General features: G+C 36.9%; 1 pseudogene; it reads left to right on the top strand.

The window, feature by feature from the left end:
• Window positions 1-2,665: 2,665 nt before the first annotated feature.
• LOC122001793 lies at window positions 2,666-20,205 on the top strand (annotated as a pseudogene).
• The last annotated feature ends 984 nt before the right edge of the window (window positions 20,206-21,189 follow it).

Below are 21,189 nucleotides of genomic sequence, written 5' to 3'. Positions count from 1 at the left end.
ACAAGAAGGTGGGTACCTTTTGATAAAATATCAATATAAGATGTCCTTTTGACGATCCGGTAAAAAAGGGATATCCTTCTTACTTTTGCCCTAAATTATTTGTAGCTATGTCTCATTCAAAAGAGATTGACCAATTAAATTTTCAACTGCTTTTTAGAGGTTGTTTACTAGACTTATTTGCTTGATTCAAAGGACATAATTTGAAAGTGGATTGGACAAGAATTTGTAATCATTAAGATATGTGAAGATTATGCTCGACAAATTTCTAGATTAAACTCACAAGCCAATCAAATTGTTAGATGAATCACAATATGTTTAGAAGATTGGGTGAAATGTGAGGTTCAGAAGAACATAGATAAATCAAGACACATGCTATACTTTACCACTTCATAGAATAGAGGAAGTCTGCAAGATTATTAGACAAGACAAATTTAAGAAACAATCCAATGTTGAAATATTTATATCTCCAAAATAGGACATCTTGAATTAGTTAGAGTTGAAAAAGTGAAAGATAGAAAGGAAGCAAAGTAAACAATACATAAGATGATCATAAACAATAAAAAATTTGACAATTATATGTGAAATAGCCTTCTGCAGAGTCTGATAGTGGACAAAATGTATGGAATTAACCTAGACTCACAATTTAAGAATCAGGGAGAAGGAAACACCTTTTGTAGCAGTTGAAAACATTAAAAGGCAAAAGTAAAAAAGACGCCTCTTTTTTTCTAAATCATCAAAGCGCAACCCACTTTGATTTTTTGTTTTAATAAGAAAGGCATCCATTCTATTGTTCAGCCGTGTATAATTATCTAGAATTTACCCTCTAATACTATTTTCAGTACTATTATCTCGATCGAACATGTTATAGCAGCTATGATTTTATAACTGTTGTAGCAACTACAGTTTCATACCTACTATAATACATATTTAATCTATTCAACATTGATAAAAATTCATGTTGTAGCATCTACAACATGAACGGTAGGAATTTACGTTGTAGTTGCTATGAAATCATAACTGTTATAATAGAAACCGTAATTGCTATAATTATTATAGCAACTATGAAACTATAGTTGCAACAATGTGAATTCGACTTGCTCACTTAACATTTATGTTGTAACAGCTACAAAACTGTAGCTGCTATAACGTACCCAACCAATTAAAAAATTAGGCGAGAGATAACAATAATGAACAATATTGAATGACAGTTAAGTAATTGTATATGGCTAAACAGTATGGTGGGACACCCTTTTGATAAAAAAAATCAAAATGGAGCGTCCTTCTGATGATTTTGAAAAAATAATAGCGCCATCTTGATTTTTGACTATTATAAAAAGATTAATTTTGCACTCCAAAATTTTTACATGTCAAATCATAGAACAATTATGGGGTCCCCACAGAGTGCCATTTTGGTTAGAGGTGACAGGTTTACTACAATTGGAGTATAGATAAATTTTCAATTGATGCATGCCCTCGGTGGAAAAAAACTTCTTCAATCTCTTAACTACTTGACGATCAATTATAACTCAAGGACAAATTGTGAGAGACGCCGATGAATATAATAACCTTTTCCTATAATAGAGCAATCATGAACATGAAACTCTTGCAGGCCAAACTATTTTCCATCTCCCAATATTATTTGCCTTTTTATTTAGTCTATTAGAATTCTACTAAATCATTATGGATAATCTTCCCACTGGGATCAAAATCACTTCATCATCCCATAAGAATATCACTCTGATCAGTTAGGAAAAAGAAAACAACTCTTGTTTTATACAGAAGTAATGGGCCACACAAAGTATGTCATCCTAAACAAATGCCCATCGAAATTCACAATCAGCTACTTGAGAAGAGCGAAGACGAAGATAAAATTGCTCGTCGGAGTACTAACCTTGCATTACATCGAGATCGGTCACGTCGAGGGGGAGCTGAGAGTGCCAATCGAGGCTTCGCAACCAGCCACACTGCCCGTTCATCCCAGCTCCGGCGGATGCGTGACTTCTTGAGCCACTTTTCAGTAAAAATTAAACGATGAAATATTAATTTAATCAAATTAATTGATTTTTTAATGATAATATATTTTTATTCGATTTTATTTTTTTTTGAATCAGTAATTTTGAGAACGAAATCATAAATTGAATATAAATCTCTTAACGTAGTTATAAAAAGGAAAAATTAAATAAATTAATTTATTTGGTTTAAAGAATTATTGAGTTTTAAAATTAAGATAAACCAAATTAATTGAGATAATCGATATTTACAAAATTTTAGAATAATTTAATCAAAAATTTTAATTCAATCCATTTAACATAAATTTTGCTCAACCCTTATTTACTCCTTCGTTTCTCTCCTGAAAGCAAAAAAGACAGTGGGTCAACGGCTTTCTCGTAGTCGTAGGTCTAGGAGTCTGTTTACTTGGGAGGATGATTAGAAAAGGAATAGATATTTTTAAACAGAAAAACATCACAAGAAGAAATTAAAATTTAGTAAGGAACTCAAATTATTAATTCATTATATAAAATTTAATTAGGAGGAAAACAAAACTCGTTGTCTTTATCTATCGTAGTAAACACGGCAAGATTTGGCTTGAAATCGGTTGAATGAGGGGTATGGCAATTTCAAAAAGTTGGGGAGGAATTTGGAAAATCAATGAAAACGAATATTTTTCGCTGATTAGTCTGGTGGGTGGCGAATGGACGAGGGAAGATCTGTCCGCAAGCCACCTGCAAAATTGTTTCGATCGCATCTGAGTAAGCGGAAGGAGAGAAAGGGGAAGAGGATCGTGGTGAGTGCAGGGGTCGGGGGCGGCGGTGGCGGCGGCAGCAGCAATAGCGATGCAGATCCGGGGATCAGGTCCCCGCCCGCTGCCTAACTCCCGGATCTCTGCCGTCATGCTCGCAATGTTCGCCGGCATGGCTTCCTTCTACGTTGCGGACCGGTCGGTTCCCTTTTAGGTCCTCTACTCTACGTCCGATGCATTTTTCTCCTTTTGTTTTTTACTCGAATGCTAGTGTTTTCCCCCTTTTTGGCATCCAAAAATGGCGAATTTTAATCACAGTTATTCTCTTTTTTGACAGTCTCTGGCAGGATGCGCAGAGCAGGGTTTATCTCATCAAGGAACTGGATCGAAGGACCGGACAGGTTCTTAGATTTTGTTCTTCCGTTAAATGACTAGCCTTGTCGTCAAATTCCATCCCCTGATAGGAACCCGGCACGTGAAAAAATCGAAAGAGAAAGGGAAAAGGGGATAGGGTGACCCCTTCGAGGGGATCGGCCTCCAATAATCAAACGAAATTGATTAATTAAAAGGGAAATTACTTATCTTTCAAAGTTACATACCGTCTCTTTAAATAGAGACCTAAACTACCTTTTCAAAAAGAAAAGGTCTAAAAGAAAAATAAAATAAAACTACCTTTTCAAAAGAAAAGATGTAAAAGAAAAATAAAATAAAAATACATTTTCATGAGAAAATGTCAGATTAAAACTTATCTAGAATAAAAAAGAAAAAGTCCAAAACTTATTTTAAAAAGGAAATAAAATGGATTTTTTTGAATAGATCCATTAAAAGATCTTATCATTCCACCGCCCTTCAAAACAACCTTGTTCTCAAGGTTGTTTATCAATAAACTCTGGAAATTTTTCTTGAATGGTATCATATAATTCCCATGTTGCATCATCGATAGATAAATTGTCCCATTGAATTAATAGCTCAACCGTTGCTTGATTGTTCTTCTTCACAAGTCTCCTTTCTAAAATAGCATAAGGTTGAAATTTAACTTCACCATCTGAATTCACTTCAGGAAGATGTTGTTGAGGAGTAAATTTATCGCCTAGTTTCTTCTTTAAACAAGACACGTGAAATACAGGGTGTATTTTAGAATCTTGTGGAAGCTCCAAGCGATAAGCAACAGGTCCAATACGTTCTATCACTTTATAAGGGCCATAAAATTTCGGTGACAACTTCATAGAGTTTGAACGACGAATTGAACTTTGTTTGTATGGTTGTAGTTTTAGAAAAACCCAATCTCCTATTGCAAATTCTCTTTCCGAACGATACATGTCGGCCAATTGCTTCATTCTTGCTTGTGCATCGCATAAGTTGTTTTTCAAAAGTTGCAATATTTGGTCCCTTGTGCGTAGATTTTGGTCGACTTGATGCACATCTGTTGATCCACGTGTGTATGAGCTAACTGAGGGTGGTATACATCCATAAACGACCTCAAATGGGGTAATCTTAGTAGCTGAGTGGTAGGTCGTATTGTACCACCATTCTGCCCATGGAAGCCAACGAACCCACTCCTTGGGTCTATCACCATTTAAGCAATGTAAATAATTCTCTAAACATCGATTAACAACCTCTGTTTGTCCATCAGACTGTGGGTGGTAGGATGTGCTAAAATTAAGTTTAGTACCTTGCAATTGGAATAATTCTCTCCAAAATTTACTTGTGAAAACCGGATCCCTATCAGTGACAATAGATCTTGGCAGACCATGTAGTTTGATTATATGGTCAACAAATGCTTGAGCAACACGGGCAACAGTATAAGGATGCGATAATGTACAAAAATAGGCATACTTTGTCAGACGATCAACGACCACCATGATAGTACTTTGTCCTTGTGAAGTGGGTAACCCATCTATGAAATCCATGGAAATGTCTGTCCAAATTTGTTCAGGTATAGGAAGGGGTTGAAGAAGACCTGGTCTTGCTACATTTTCTCCTTTGTTTCTTTGACATATATCACATTCAACAACAAAGTTTTTGGTATCCTTCTTCATTCCCTTCCAATAGAAAGCTCTTGAAATCCGTTTATACGTGCGTAGGAAGCCAGAATGCCCTGCAATTGGTGAACAATGAAATTCCTCTAGTATTACTTCCTTTTCAGCTGAGTTTGCTGGAAGGAAGATTCTATTTTTATATCGTAAAATTTCTCCATCCCAAGAATAGTGGGGTTCTGGCGATGAATTTTGTAATATGTTTTGGATGAGAGCCTGTGCCGCTGAATTTTCCTTTTGCTCTTTTTTTATGTTCTCCAAGTTTTTGCAAGTTACTAAGGATATAGCAGTGAACTCTATGTTGGATCGAAAAGAATTTAGATATCTCCACAATGGCATGATATTGTCCACTTTGGGCCTATGCCCTCATGACTTTGCTCTTGGGCTCTCTCCAAAAGACCTCATGCCAATGGAGATATCTTTCTCTTTATAAACTCATGATCTTTCCCATGTGTTTTCAATGTGGGACTATGTTTGCAACCTTCCAACACCAACAATCCCCCCTCAAACAAAGGACCACAGGCTTCCCATGTTCGATCCTCGACCCACCAGGTCTTCCTACCCCTCGGTCCACCCGACCTACTAAGACTTCCTTGCCTAGCCACAACTAGGACTTCCTGCTTGGTGTCTGGTCTTCTTGATCCGAACATATCCACTTTCTTTGTTCGAGGTCACTATTGTATCCACATGGCTCAATCAGACCATAGCTCTTGTGCCAGTCGGCGGTTAAACCTTCTGACAGTCCGGGCTCTGATACCAATTGTTGGATCGAAAAGAATTTAGATATCTCCACAATGACATGATATTGTCCACTTTGGGCCTATGCCCTCATGGCTTTGCTCTTGGGCTCTCCCCAAAAGGCCTCATGCCAATGGAGATATCTTTCTCTTTATAAACCCATGATCTTTCCCATGTGTTTTCAATGTGGGACTATGTTTGCAACCTTCCAACACCAACAATCCCCCCTCAAACAAAGGACCACAGGCTTCCCATGTTCGATCCTCGACCCACCAGGTCTTCCTACCCCTCGGTCCACCCGACCTACTAGGACTTCCTTGCCTAGCCGCAACTAGGACTTCCTGCCTGGTGTTTGGTCTTCTTGATCCGAACATATCCACTTTCTTTGTTCGAGGTCACTATTGTATCCACATGGCTTAATCAGACCATAGCTCTTGTGCCAGTCGGCGGTTAAACCTTCTGGCAGTCCGGGCTCTGATACCAATTGTTGGATCGAAAAGAATTTAGATATCTCCACAATGGCATGATATTGTCCACTTTGGGCCTATGCCCTCATGGCTTTGCTCTTGGGCTCTCCCCAAAAGGCCTCATGCCAATGGAGATATCTTTCTCTTTATAAACCCATGATCTTTCCCATGTGTTTTCAATGTGGGACTATGTTTGCAACCTTCCAACACCAACACTCTATTTGGTTAGGAAGGTGAGATAAAGCATCAGCTACTGTATTTTTCGTTCCCTTCTTATAAACAATTTCATAATCATATCCTAAAAGTCTCTTGATCCATTTTTGTTGATCCATATTTGAGATACGTTGATCCAAGATGAACTTAAGACTCTTATGATCAGTTCGTATTTGAAAGCGTCGGCCAAGAAGATAGGGTCTCCATTTTGTAACGGCATGTATGATAGCCAACATTTCCTTGTCATAAATTGACATCTGTTGATGTAGAGGAGATAGTGCCTTGCTAGTAAAAGCTAATGGTTGTCCTTCTTGCATAAGTACTGCTCCGATTCCAACTCCAGATGCATCGGCTTCAATGACAAATTGCTTATTGAAATTAGGTAGTGCAAGAACTGGTGTTGTCGTCATAGTCTCCTTTAAATTTTGAAATGCGTTTTTTGCTTCAGGACACCATCTAAATGCATCTTTCTTTAACAAAGTCGTTAGTGGAGCGCTAATCTTTCCATAATTTTTTACAAATTTACGATAATAACCTGCGAGACCCAGAAAACCACGTAATGCCTTGATATTCTTTGGGGTGGGCCACTCCTTCATAACTAGCACCTTTGAGGGATCAGTAGCTACTCCTTTTTTACTTACAATATGACCAAGGTATTCCACCTTAGTTGTCCCAAAGCTGCACTTAGATATTTTCACAAAAAGAGAATGCTCACGTAAAGGAGTGAGTACTTTATAAAGGTGATGCAAATGATCTTCGAATGATGAACTATAAACAAGGATATCATCAAAGAAAATCAAAACAAACTTGCGGAGATAAGGCCTGAAAATATCGTTCATCAAACTTTGGAATGTAGAAGGTGCATTAGTTAAACCGAAAGGCATGACTAAAAATTCATAATGACCATCATGAGTCCGAAAGGCTGTTTTTGGAATGTCCGGCTGATAGATCCTTATCTGATGGAAGCCTGAGCAAAGATCCAATTTTGAGAAGAATGAGGAACCTCCTAATTCATCAAGTAATTCATCAATAATGGGGATGGGATACTTATCTTTCACCGTAACTTTATTGAGTGCCCGATAATCTACACACATTCGCCAACTTCCGTCTTTTTTTCGCACAAGCAGTATTGGAGATGAATATGGGCTTACACTTGGGCGAACAATACCAGCTTGAAGCATCTCTTGTACAATCTTCTCAATTACCTCCTTCTGTATGTAAGGGTAGCGATAAGGCCTAACATTTGCTGGTGCACTTCCCGGTATTAGAGGTATACGATGATCATGTGAACGTGATGGAGGAAGTCCCTTTGGCTCAGCAAATATCATAGAAAATTTAGAAAGAAGTGCCTCTAATTCTGGAGGGGTATATGAGGTACCTTTAGGATCCTTTTTGATGGAGAGTTGCATGAGAAAAATGGAGCAATCTTTTTTTAATAGCCGCTCTGCCTGATAACTACTGATTGATGTGATAGTATCTTGTCTCTTGCCTCTGATGCAAACTTCTTTTCCTTGATCTTGGAAGCGCATTGTTAGTTGAGAGAAATTCCATATTATGTCTCCTAATGTTCTCAACCATTGTGCTCCAAGTACAACATCACATCCATCCAGGGGTAGAAGAAAAAGATCTGTGATTAATTCATAATTTGGTAAGATAATTTTAATACCTTCGCATTTTCCTGGACTTGTAAGTGATCTTCCATCCGCCACCTTAACATCAAATGTAGATGCTCGCTCTATTTTTTGTTTAAGCCTCCTTGCTAAGGTTGAGTCTAGAAAATTGTTGGTGCTTCCTGAATCTATAAGTATCATAACTAGTTGCTTTTTAATGAATCCTTTTACCTTCATTGTTTGCGGAGTTTGTAGTCCTTCTAAGGCATGTACTGATATTGCCATAGAGTCATCTTGTACTTCGTTGATATTATCTTGTGTTTCACCTTCATAGAAATCATCTTCTTCCTCAGAGTTCTCTATTGGTTCAATCATCAGTATCCTCTTTTGCTTGCATTGATGACCACGGTGCCACTTTTCATCGCAATGCCAACATAATCCCTTTGCCATCCTTTCCTTGATCTCTTCTTTTGTCAATCTACGAGGTGTTGAATAATGTGATGGGTTTTCACGAATTACCTTGTTATTTTTTCTTCCTTCCTCATTGATCTTCTCTTCTTGTAGTCGTGCAAAGGATAAGGCAACCTTCATGGTGCGGGGTTGATTCATTTTTACTTCTCGTCGTATATCAAGGCGAAGTCCTTCAATAAAAGTGCCCAGTAGTTGCTTTTCTTACCAATCACGAGTTCGATTAGAGAGTCGCTCGAATCGCCCTTGGTACTCTAGTACGGTTGAAGTCTGTCGAATTTTGGCCAATTCTCCATCAACATTCTCATAACCGGAGGGGCTAAATCGATTAATGAGTTCTTCCTTGAATTCCTCCCATTTTGGAGGCCCATGGCATGCTTCAAGCCAGTCATACCATTGGATGGCATCGCCTTCAAGATTTATAGATGCTAGTTCTACCTTTGCATTGTCCGACGTGCTGTGGAAGCGAAAATATTTTTCAGCCCTTGAAATCCATCCAATCGGATCGTTGTTCTCCCAGCGAGGAAATTCCACCTTCATACGTAGATGGTTGTGCTCTCGATCTTCATTTGAGTTTGCTCCTTGGTCATATTGTTGTTGTCGAGATTGTTGATTTATTCCCTTTTTGATTAGTATGCTTGGGCTGGAATATGCTTCTAAACGATCCTTCAATTCTTGCACTATTGTGACCAACGATGCCATAATTTTTTCGAGTTTATCCATCCTTGTCTCGTGCTTAGCTTCAAATTCCAGAGCCCATTTGGCGTCAGGATAAGATCCTCCGGTCGTCATGATAGAGTGAATTTTCTTTTCTTGAAGTCGGGTTAAGACCATGCGCTTGTTGAAGTTGCTGCGAGATACTATAGGACGAAGATGAAATGAACTCGCTCTGATACCAAGTTGATAGGAACCCGAGGGCCTATCACGTGAAAAAATCGAAAGAGAAAGGGAAAAGGGGATAGGGTGATCGCTTCGAGGGGATCGGCCTCCAATAATCAAACGAAATTGATTAATTAAAAGGGAAATTACTTATCTTCCAAAGTTACATAACGTCTCTTTAAATAGAGACCTAAACTACCTTTTCAAAAAGAAAAGGTCTAAAAGAAAAATAAAATAAAACTACCTTTTCAAAAGAAAAGGTGTAAAAGAAAAATAAAATAAAAATACATTTTCATGAGAAAATGTCAGATTAAAACTTATCTAGAATAAAAAAGAAAAAGTCTAAAACTTATTTTAAAAAGGAAATAAAGTTAATGGATTTATTTGAATAGATCCATTAAAGGATCTTATCATCCCCCTACTATTATATTCTAATCTAGCTGAAGTACATCAACATTAGGGACAATCTGCTATATCAGTTGATGAGACGCCGAAGTTGGTAGACTGCAGGTGACTTGCTTTCAGATTGCTTCTCTTTAATTTGAGCCTCTTCTTGAGTAGTAGGGATAAAGGTTGGGTTAAGATCATGAATATTTTGCTATTCAGACAACAGCACAAAAAGTTAGCGGCTCTGGAGATGGAGCTTGTGGTGGCGAGACACAAAGGGCTTGTTGGGCAGTACTCTTCGGAGACCAACGGGCCTAATTTTTCAAGGAAAAGACTGCTTGTTGTTATAGGAATAGCTACAGGATTTGAACGAAAAAAGACAGAGGGACGCAGTTAGAAAGTCATAGCTTGCAACTGGTGCAGTACAATCTTCTTTATTCTACTTATACCTATTCATCGAATTCATGAAATGTATAACTTATTATAGACTCTTTAAGCCTATGCAGTTACATACTGATTACTGTTGGTTTCATTGTCTCGGATTGAAAAATAGATGATCAATGCCCCATGTTTTCTATGAGATAAACTAGGATATATTAGTATGCAAACAGACTGTAAAAGAATTTACATGGAGGATGAATTTTTCCTCTTGCATTCCTCCTTATGGGCAGAATTCTCAAGATTTTTTTCAGAGAATTCATCAAGATTTTAGAATACTAAATTTGGGGGGTTTACTCAGTTTTAGATACTTTCAGTTATGAGTATCTTCTTGCCATTTGTTCTCAGGTGCAGCAATGAAAAAACTGGAATTAGAAAAAGGTGTGGTAGCACGATTTGTGATAGGACGAAGGTAAATTTCAAACATTGACAATGAAACATGATCATATTTGATGTGTTTTTTATTTGAGATAGTTTTACTCTTCCACAGTGCAAATCGTGGAGATAGTGCTGATAGAGAGATTGACAACGAAAATTGGAAGACAAATGATTTTATAATACTTGTATGTTTAAACTGTATTTCAGGTTCATATTCTTAATGCTGTCCTTATCTATCCTTGTTTATGTAGTTCAAAATGTGCCTTTTATGTTTATATTTCATCTTATTTCTGACTCTAAAAATATTACTTTTTTTAGTTGTTTACATGTCTATCAGTTCAACTACAATGGTAAAACAAATCCTGTGATGATATATTAGCACCAAATTTGAAGTTTATTAAGAGGAAACAAAGGATAATGATGATAGTAAGCTACAATCATTCTGCATTCTTTTCGACACAGTTAAAAGTAACTGGAATTTCTATTCCTCTTCTAAGAATAAGTTGAATTCTATCTTCTTTTTGGATCTTTACTTTATTTCTTCCCTGTGGAATACACTGAGGCAGATGTTTGCTTTTATGCTTCCTGTCAGATGCATATGAAATTAGAAACTGATGGAAACATGATAAAAGAGCTTTTTGTCTTTAACAATATGCTTATCTTTGTTGTGTAATGATGCATCCTGAAACCTGTAAATCTTATCAGATGAAGATTGAAGTTACTAATAATATTAGATTTCTAGAAACCTGTAAATCTTATTAATAATTTTATGACAATTCTTAGGAGACAAGGATATTTTAGGGTCTATCAGAGAGATCCCCTACCAACTTGTTCTTCAAATTTTAATAAAGAAATTGCCTACAGAAGCAAGCAAACTTTCATTTGCAGCATCACCTCTTCCTCAGTATTATGTGGTATCCTCTTTTGGCACTGTAAAATTTTGTATTCTTTATTGATTATCTTCATTTTTCTTATTAACAGCGTTCTATGTGTAGTATCTTGATTTTCTATATGCTTGTTGATGTTACTTTTTTCAATATGTCATTTGCAAAAAATATCTTGCATAGAACACCAGCTGAAGTATTTTAGCATCTAGCTAAGATGATATCACATCTTCATTTGAATGATTAAACAATTTGTTCTTATCTTCAACAGGATAATCATGTGGAAGCTTCTGAGGAACAACCGAAAAAGACAAAACTATTTCTTGCTCATGCAGCAGAAGCATGGGATGCTGAGTTCTATGCTAAAATTAATGATGATGTTTATGTTAACATTGGTATGTTTATTGTGAATTGCCTAGATATATCCTTCCAAATCAATTCGACTTAAATAATACTGCTTTTCTCATGCAATAAGATTGACTGAATAACAATTCTGTTTTATTGATTCACTGATCTAGAAGTGTTTAGTTGTAACAAGTATTTTAGATGAGCTATACCGATTCCTCTTGTTGAAAATTCTTTTAGCCCATGATTACTTGGAAGGAGGGGAGAGAGGTGGAGGATGGAGTAGAATGGGATTTAAAAAACTGATTGCTTGAAATAATGAGATGAGAGGAAGGATATTTTACTTTTGATCCCCTAATTACTTGGACAAAATGGAGTGTAGAAAGAAAATAAAAATGTCGAAAATTTCCTCTTTATAAATTTAAATCCTTTCGATCCCTTCTGCTTGTTACTTGGAGAGGAGGTCTTATATGTTTCCTGTGCGTTAGAGGATTTCCTCTTCTCTTACATTCCATCTAACAAACTATATTTCATTCTTAACTTTGCCCTCAATCTAACTGGAGATATCCTATTATTAACCATAATCAATAGGATGAATGAATCTTCCACCACTCGATTAATGTTTCAGTATAGAACAATGTCTTCATAGTCCACTGATACACCAAGATATAGAACATAACCAATTGTTTATGTCTTCTTAAACCACCAGAAATAACTAGAATCAAGTAAAGCAAAACAACTTATTGTGAACAAGTATTTGAAATAACAAATGTTTGATAACAACAATGTACTGATAATAACAAATGTTTAAAACAGAAGTCCAATCACAGCAAAGGAATCTCATTGATGCTACAGCTAGCCACATCAATATGCTTGTACCTAGGACTTGATTCTAATTGGAGAAGAGACTTTCAGAATATCCACTACAAACTGTTTGAATTCATTTATTTACTTCAGAGGAGCATGATTAGGTAGCATGACATCTGGACGAGCTGTCTTTTCTAATGCATCTTGTGTTTCCTTTCCGAAATGTAAGTTGTAAATGCATGAAACCATCCCTATCTGTTGTTTCTGTTTTATATCTAATTGTCCAACTACTACAAGTGGGTCATTGACAAAAACTGCATTCCATTACTTTTTGATCCTGACATTTTTTCTTTTACTTTTGGAGAGACTGGACAAATGGGAGTTGCATCTAAAGTTCTAGTGTGTTTTGGAAACCATGTCAATGATTCTTCTTTATTTTTCTTCTGGTTTCAATGCTATATCTACAAATCAGTTGTTTGCATACTGAAAAACTTGGTTAGTTGGAATATTATTCTTTTCTTTCCCTCCGAAGGCCAATGGTCTGAGGTAGACTAAGAATTATAAACTAACTGTTGTTAATTTGTTTTTCGATGGCTATAATTAACAGTCAACATAGTTGGCTAGCTTCAGGCCCTGAATGTTCATGTATGTATCAACATTAACATAGCTCCTCATTTAATAATAATCTGATTGGTGATTATTTGTGCTTTTATAGATGCTTTGGGTACAATGCTTGCAGCCCACTTGGACAAACCCCGTGCATATATTGGGTGTATGAAATCTGGCGAAGTTTTCTCTGATAAGTGAGTATTAATAGAGGTCATAGTCTTGTGCTGAAAGTTAGCTTAATTATATTTATTGATTGCTAATACTATATTCAGGAGTCAGAAGTGGTTTGAACCAGAATGGTGGAAGTTTGGTGATGGAAAATCGTAAGCATTTTTTGAACTAATTTATAGTTAGGCATATCAAGTTACATTGTGTTTAGTGAAAAAGTAGTTATTTTTTGCTATGATTCAAGTTATAGCTATGAACTATTTGAATTGATGGCTATCAGCTGCACATGTAACTACAATAGTCTTCAAGAATTCTCTGATTGGAAAGGAATGAGAGGTTGCAAGTAGAGTTACTTCATAACTTTGGCGGTGATTATTAGATCTGTTGCAGCAAAACTCTAATTTTAATCTGTAAAAGCATGTAATCAATCTTATGTGTATGTATATAATATTATGAAAAATTAACATTAGACGGCCCAAGTGCCCAAATCAAGATAATTAAATATAGTGCTAGGTCCATTAGTGAGCCTACCTTCCGAAAGCCCACTAGTAAGGCTTTCTAAAGGGTAGAGAAACATGGGTATCATATAAGGTCAGAATTCAAAAATCCAAATGTGGGAGTAAAGGTAGAGCTAATTTTTCAGTTTTCTCTTCTCCAAGAGTGATTGCTACTCATCTTTCCTGTTATTTTTGAGTCGCTTATGCTAAAGTATTGGGTAGGAAGATATCAATCAAGGAGCTTTGTTACTTTCATTTACCATTAAACATTAACATAACAGCATGCGTGTCAGAACAGTTGCAAACAGTGACAAGAATCACTCATGGACTAGTGAATACTTGAATGTATCCTTGAAGTGGTATCAAGCTTGAAACAGGCATAAGCATTGGTTTGTTGTGTATCTGTATAATCTCTTTTTCCATTTGGGTCATAGGGCTTTATGAAAATCTTGCTGTTTAGTCAGACAATTTGTGTCATTCAAATGCTACTCAATCATTCTGGCTACAAACTGAGGTCATCTATAAGAGAGAGTTGTAATCAAATGCTAGTGGAATCATACCAGCTTCAAGCTGAGGTTATCCTGTAAATAGAATTACTGCTTGCGGTACATCTATAATATGGTCTAGGTGCGTAATCAAAAGCTATTGTCATATTTCTTCTCAGTGTGAATATTAGCTATACAGCATGCTGAAATTTTGACTACTTCTAGATCACTGCAACACAAATTGTAGCATTCATTGATGGAAAGGCACATAACACATGCATTTATGCGGCAAGCAAATAGGATACCCTTTGGTTGTCAACACAATTTAGTACAAAAAGCATTTATGTTTTGTAGATAATTTATTTCAAAAAGATTTTATTATAGTTTATTTTGTCCTGAATACTTTTTTTGACTAAATGATGATTCCATGTCCAATTATGGATGCCATAGTGCAATGGCTTTCAGTTCATACTTAACATGGATTTTAAATTGTTTTCCTCTGCAGTAAGATATTTTGTGTTATCAACTTCCTCATTATGTTGACACAGGTATTTCCGGCATGCTTCTGGAGAGATGTTTGTGGTATCTAGAGCCCTAGCAAAGTTTATTTCTATCAATAGGTTTGTGCGCTTATTTTAACTGATCGATTAGGCAATTGGTTGACATCATTTAGGGAACATGTAATTTATGACTGATGCAATAACTTTGTAACATAGGGCTATTCTTCGCACTTATGCCCATGACGATGTTAGTGTTGGTTCATGGATGATTGGTTTTAATGCGCAGCATATTAATGAGGGAAAACTATGCTGCTCCTCATGGTCATCAGGTTGGCTTATAAACAGAAACCTATTTTTCTAAAACATCATCCTATGATCAAATTTCTTACACAAACTGAGACACGACATTTCAACCATGCATATCATGCGAAGCAGCATGAAGTTATCAAAACCATTCGATTTATATAATGATTAGTTAACTCCAACAGACCAAGTTGAGTGTTGTCACTGATTTCTTTTACGCCACTCTTTTTTCCATGATCTTATATTCTTCTCAGGAGCCGTATGTGCAGCTGTATGAAAAATATACAAAAAGAAACTTTGACATGGTGGATTTGCTCGATCGTCTCTGCCGACATGAAAGATGGTGCATGGCCTCTACATCTGAATACTTTTTCTCAATCTCGGAGTAAATTAACTGTATCAAAATCCTGCCGAAAGAGCTGTAGCAAAAATGTTTTGAGTTGGCTTTTCAACAGAAGAATTACAGTTGAATTCCTTAGGTTGGGAGCTTTGCTTGTGTTGATCTGTGTAAGGTACGCCATTAACCATTCTTTCACAATGAGATATATATTTTTCAGTAAACTGCAATTAGTTTTTTCTTTTGATGATAGTAAATTGTCAGTAGGTGAGATTATAGAGTGTTTGGTTACCACATTGAATCTTAAAATGGACAAGTTATATGTATCTCAAATTTGTTGATATTTGATCACAATAGTAGTTCAATTGTTAATCTATTCAAGGATATACGATATGCACAGGGGATCTTTGATAGTAAAATTATTATCATGTGATTTGGTGGTCATGAATGTGATTTGGTGGTCATGAATTCAAATTATGATGTAAAGTAAGATTGTATATAATTGACATCACCCAAGGATCATCTCAACTAATTGCTACGGGTACGAAATGGATTATCCAAGTCTAAGACGCCTTGTGGAGAATCAACATAACCCTCAACAAGTATACTCCACAAGTACATTAATTTCCCCATATAATCCACCCCAGGATGCAATGATGGGACCACCTGGTTATTCGCCGACAACAACAAGAGCGGATCCAAGTCCATCAAGGCCCACCTTTGAGCAAAGGCCCACTAATATAAGGTTTGTCAGAGACAAAAATAATGAAATGTGGACCTTGCCCTCAGCCCAACAACAAGATGGCGCTATATTTGTTATTCCTGAACAAATTAGGCTCTTTCATGATGTCTTTACTCGCTAGGAGTCTATAACTAAAAATCATGTTGCTAGCCAAGGCTTTACTGATCCTAAGGATAAGATAGAATATATGGAGAATCTTTTAGGAGAAATTGAAAAGCTAACCTGGATCCAATGAGGCATGAATTATCCGGCAGAATACACAACATTAATAGATATAGCCGATGACCGAGAAGGAACTCAGAATATATTATCTCAAATGAGAAGAGTATTTTCCTCTAAAGACCCAACATCAGGATCCACCACCATTCAAGATGCAGCTTACAGGGATTTGGAAAAATTATCTTGCGACAATGTAAAAAACATTGTTCAATACATAAATGACTATTTAAAGCTGTCATCTAAAATTGGAAGGCTATACACTGGACCAGAGCTTTCGGAAAAATTCTGGCTTAAGATGTCTAGTAACTCGGAAGCAAGATTAAAGAAGCATTTGACACAAAATATCCTGGTTTAACAATTGGTGTCTTTCCAAGGGTTTTATTTGCATACAAATTCTTGGAACAGGAGTATAAGGATGTTGCATTCGAACGCTCCTTGAAGGATCTCTCATTCTGTAGTCAAATGTCAATCCCAGGATATTATAAGAACCAGAGCCAGAAGAAATATGACATTCGAAGGTCCAAGACATATAAAGGCAAGCCACACGAGTCTCACGCCGGGATAGAAAAGAGGAAGCACTTGGTGAAGAATAAGAAATGCAAATGCTATCTCTGCGGCCAAGAAGGACATTTCGCAAGGGAATGTCCAAATGACAGAAGGAATATTAAGCGAGTTGCTATGTTTGAACAACTTAATATTCCCAAAGATTATGATATTTTGTCAGTACAAGAAAGAGAAGCACAAAGCGATGCTATTTTCAGCATCTCTGAAGAAGAGGAAGGCCTTGAAACCCTACAAAGGTCTAATGAGTTAATTCTAATGCTTGGACAGGTAGATGGTGATTACCATCCTCAGATAAGAATCAGGGAGAATCAGTTAAATTGTGTCCATAACTGGCACAATAATGAAGATATTGATCCCCCGCAACCCATCAACCGTACATGTTACAAACGAGAGATTATAAAGAGGGCAAGGATTCATTGCCCAAATTGCCTCATCACAGCTTGCAATTTATGTGTGCCCTACTATTTCAATACAAAAGTGTCTGTAGCCCCAACCACACCAGCTCCATTCTTCCCACAAAATCTGATACATGAACAACAATATTATATATCTTGGTGCAAAGGGGAGATCGAGCGACTACAAAAGGAAGCTGCATATTATAAGGGCCGATATGAGAAGCTCTTACTAGAGAAGGAATTAAGCTTAGACTTTCATAATCTTGAAAAGGGAAAGGAGCCAGTAGAAGAAGCAGAAGCTGCTAATGTTCTATATGAAGAATCAACAAGCAAGGTAACTGCAACATAGGAACTTAGAGGACCCAGGCTTGTCAAAAATATATTATACAATCTAACGGTCGAGATAAAGATTCCTGAAGTACCTAGGTTCTCATTAAGAGCAATTTTGGATAGTGGAGCTACAACTTGCTGCGTTGATAAAAAAATTAGTACCCAAGGAAGCTCTTGAAGACAACACCTTCGTGGTCCAGTTTAGCGGTATTAACTCACAACAAACCGCTAGGCTAAAGCTAAAGCAAGGAAAGATGATCATAGGATCAAATATATTCAGAATTCCTTACACTTACAACTTACAGCTTCCTGATGACCCTTGGTGACCACATTCAAATGATCATTGGGTGTAACTTTATTAGAGCAATGCAAGGCGGAGTCAAAATTGAGGGCAATACGGTAACATTTTGCAAAAATTTAACTACCATTAATACCTTACCTACTATGACCACAGCTGCAACAATTGAAGAATTAGAGATGGAGGAGGAAGAATATACAAATAAAGGAAATGGTTAATTACTCTTCGGAAAGAATTTTGCAAAATTTCCAAATGCAGTTCAAGCCCCTCTTATCGGATTTAAGGAACCAAGGTTTCATTGGAGAAAATCCTCTATGTCATTGGTTAAGAAACAAAGTACTCTGCCACCTGGATATTAAGAATCTGGATTCATTATTGAAGACAGGCCCTTGAGACATCTAACTCCTCAGCAAAAGGAGACCTTTACAAGACATGTAAAATCATTACTCGAAATACGGATTATCTGACCAAGCAAAAATAGGCATAGAACTATAGCAATTATTGTAAATTCAGGAACAACTATTGATCCAAGGACAGGAAAAGAAGTAAAGGACAAAGAAAGAATGATATTCACTACAAGCGACTGAATGATCTTACAAACAAGGATCAATATAGCCTTCAGGAATCAACACTATCCTCAGAAAGGTCAGTAATAGAAAAATATATTGTAAATTTGATTTAAAAAGTGGATTTCATTAGGTAGCTATGAATCTTGATTCCATTGAATGGACGACCTTCTGGGTACATGACGGACTGTATGAATGGCTGGTAATGTCTTTTGGCTTGAAGAATGCCCCGACAATATTTCAGAAAAATGGATAACTGTTTTAAAGGAACGAAGGAATTCATTGCAGTATATATCGACGACATATTGATATTCTCACCAAATGAAAAAGAGCACACAACATTTGAAGATCATGTTGGACATTATCCAGAAACATGGGCTGATTCTAAACCCAACAAAGATGAAAATAGCAGTTCTTGAGATAGAGTTTCTCAGTGCCATCATCGACAATCAAAAAATCAAACTTCAACCACACTATCAGAAAAATTGCTGATTTTAACAATAAGGAGTTGCTTACAAAACACGGGCTACGTTTCTGGTTAGGCCTTCTAAATTATACCAGGAACTATATTTCTAACTTGGGCAAACTATTAAGCCCATTATATGCAAAAACTGGCCCAACTGGAGATAAGAAGATGAACTCACAGGATTGAGCCTTAGTAACACAAATAAAAGATACTGTCCAAACACTACCAGATCTGGAGGTTCCTCCAGAAGACTGCTTTATCATTCTTGAAGTTGATGGCTGTATGGAAGGATGGGGAGGAGTTTGCAAGTGAAAACAAAATAAATATGACACCTGAAATACTGAAAGAATCTGCGCATATGCAAGCGCCAAATTCCTTCCTATAAAATCAACCATTGATGCAGAAATTCATGCTGTTATGAATTCCCTAGAAGCCTTAAAAATTTATTATCTTGACAAAAAAGAATTAATTATCAGGACTGACTGTCAGACCATCATAGATGATTTCTTCAACAAGTCATCAAATAACAAACCGTCTCGAGTTAGGTGGTTAGCCTTCACTATCTACGTAACTGGCATTGGAGTTCCAATAACTTTTGAACATATTGAGAGGAAAGACAATCAATTGACAAATTCTTTATCTCGCATAATTAATTGCCTTATTATTTCAGAATGGCCGGAAGAACTCCTCAACAAATTGGGACTCATAGCACCTGCTCTCCAAGAGATAAAGGAAAAGCCTACAATGGAAGTTCAGGCTCAGATGACCCAGACTCTCTTAGCCCTATCAGCCTCGCTGAGCAATATCAACAATTATTCCACAGGCAATATCCAATCTCCCTAGAGGACAATGCAAAGATTGACCAGCATCTCCACAAGCTATAGCAAAGGGCCGCTATCCATGCAACAAATGCTCTCCAGCAGCTCAGGCTGCTTCACTCCTTGAAGAAACGGGAGTGACAAAGACGGAGTACATCTGACAATTGATGGTCTGACTGGTATCCAGCTACAGAACAAGTTGATAAACAGCTGGAAACCACTGCCTACCTACTAAATGATGCTATTCGTCTGATGGCTTCTTTTCATTTGTAAAGAAAACCTTGCAGAAGTGGTGGATCTGTAGGGAATCAATGACTCAACCCCCTTCGTTCTTTGGGTTTTCAGATGTTCCCAAAGATAGGTTCTTTAGCTTGTCCATTAGTTCCTAAGGGATGGATGAAGTTTGAACTTCTCGTCTAGTTTGCTCTAGGATAGTCTTGAAGTCTGTCTGGATATCCTTGAGACTTTCAGCGATCTGCACAAGTAATTGAATTTGAGTATTATTTAACTTAATTATAGCAGAATTTCTTGAAGTTGGTCCTTGATATTCGCCTGGCTTAGCGAATCCCACAGCAGGAGACTCACTCTGCTCTGTGGCTTTGACAGCTTCCTTGTATGAGAGCGTGCTTTTTGTAATAGTGTAACTTTCGTTCATGAAGTTGTCCATTGTTCAAGCTTGTGGAGGAGTTTCTCCACTCGATCGATCTTTTTGTTGAGGTCTTCAGTTAACCTCAAGGCTCTTCCACCAGTTTTGGTTGCTCTACAATTTTTGCAACAAACTCTCTAACTTCCTGCTTGGTTAGAGGCTTATTTTCTGTATAAATACTAGTTAAATTTCGCAGGCAGAATTAGGCTAATAAACCACCTCTTCAAGTTTTTGGCACCTTTTTTGGATTTGTTTGAAAATTTTCAAGTGGACTCTAGATGATAGACAGATTCTATCTGATACTACAGCAAGGTTGTTGGCTAACGTATTGGTTGTAACCTTTGGGATGGAAGCAAGGTCAAGGTATTCAAGGTTAGATGTACGAGAGTTTGTATACCATTCATATATGGCCTTTTCCCAGGTCTTTGACATTAGGCTCTTAACATGATAATCATCAGATTTTGCTCACACAGGTGTGCCCTTGGTCTCATAGAGGCCTTCTGTCTTTTTGCCAAGTTAGGACCTGTTCTTTTGCGCTATATGAAGTTTATCAGATTAAGGTATACAAATATGAGTATAGTAGACCCCGTAATCTTTCCTTTTATACCTTAACCCTTAAGGTCTTAGGTTTCCATAGTCATCTCTTTACACCTTACTCTGATACCAGAGTGTGGCCATTTTAATAATAGAGCGCGTGGCGTTTCAAATCAATCAGATTATAAATACATTAATAGAAATAAGGGTAGAGATGAAAAAAGAACTCACAGATCCTATTAATCTGGTAGATTACACAAGACCACAGCTTGCACAAGATCCCAAGTAGAGCTCAGGTTATTGTTAGACCAACAGTCTCATC

This window comes from Zingiber officinale, chromosome 7A, assembly GCF_018446385.1.
Source record: "Zingiber officinale cultivar Zhangliang chromosome 7A, Zo_v1.1, whole genome shotgun sequence".
Taxonomy (NCBI): domain Eukaryota; kingdom Viridiplantae; phylum Streptophyta; class Magnoliopsida; order Zingiberales; family Zingiberaceae; genus Zingiber; species Zingiber officinale.
The sequence above is the reverse complement of the archived record's forward strand: the minus strand, read 5'-3'. Positions and strand labels throughout refer to the sequence as shown.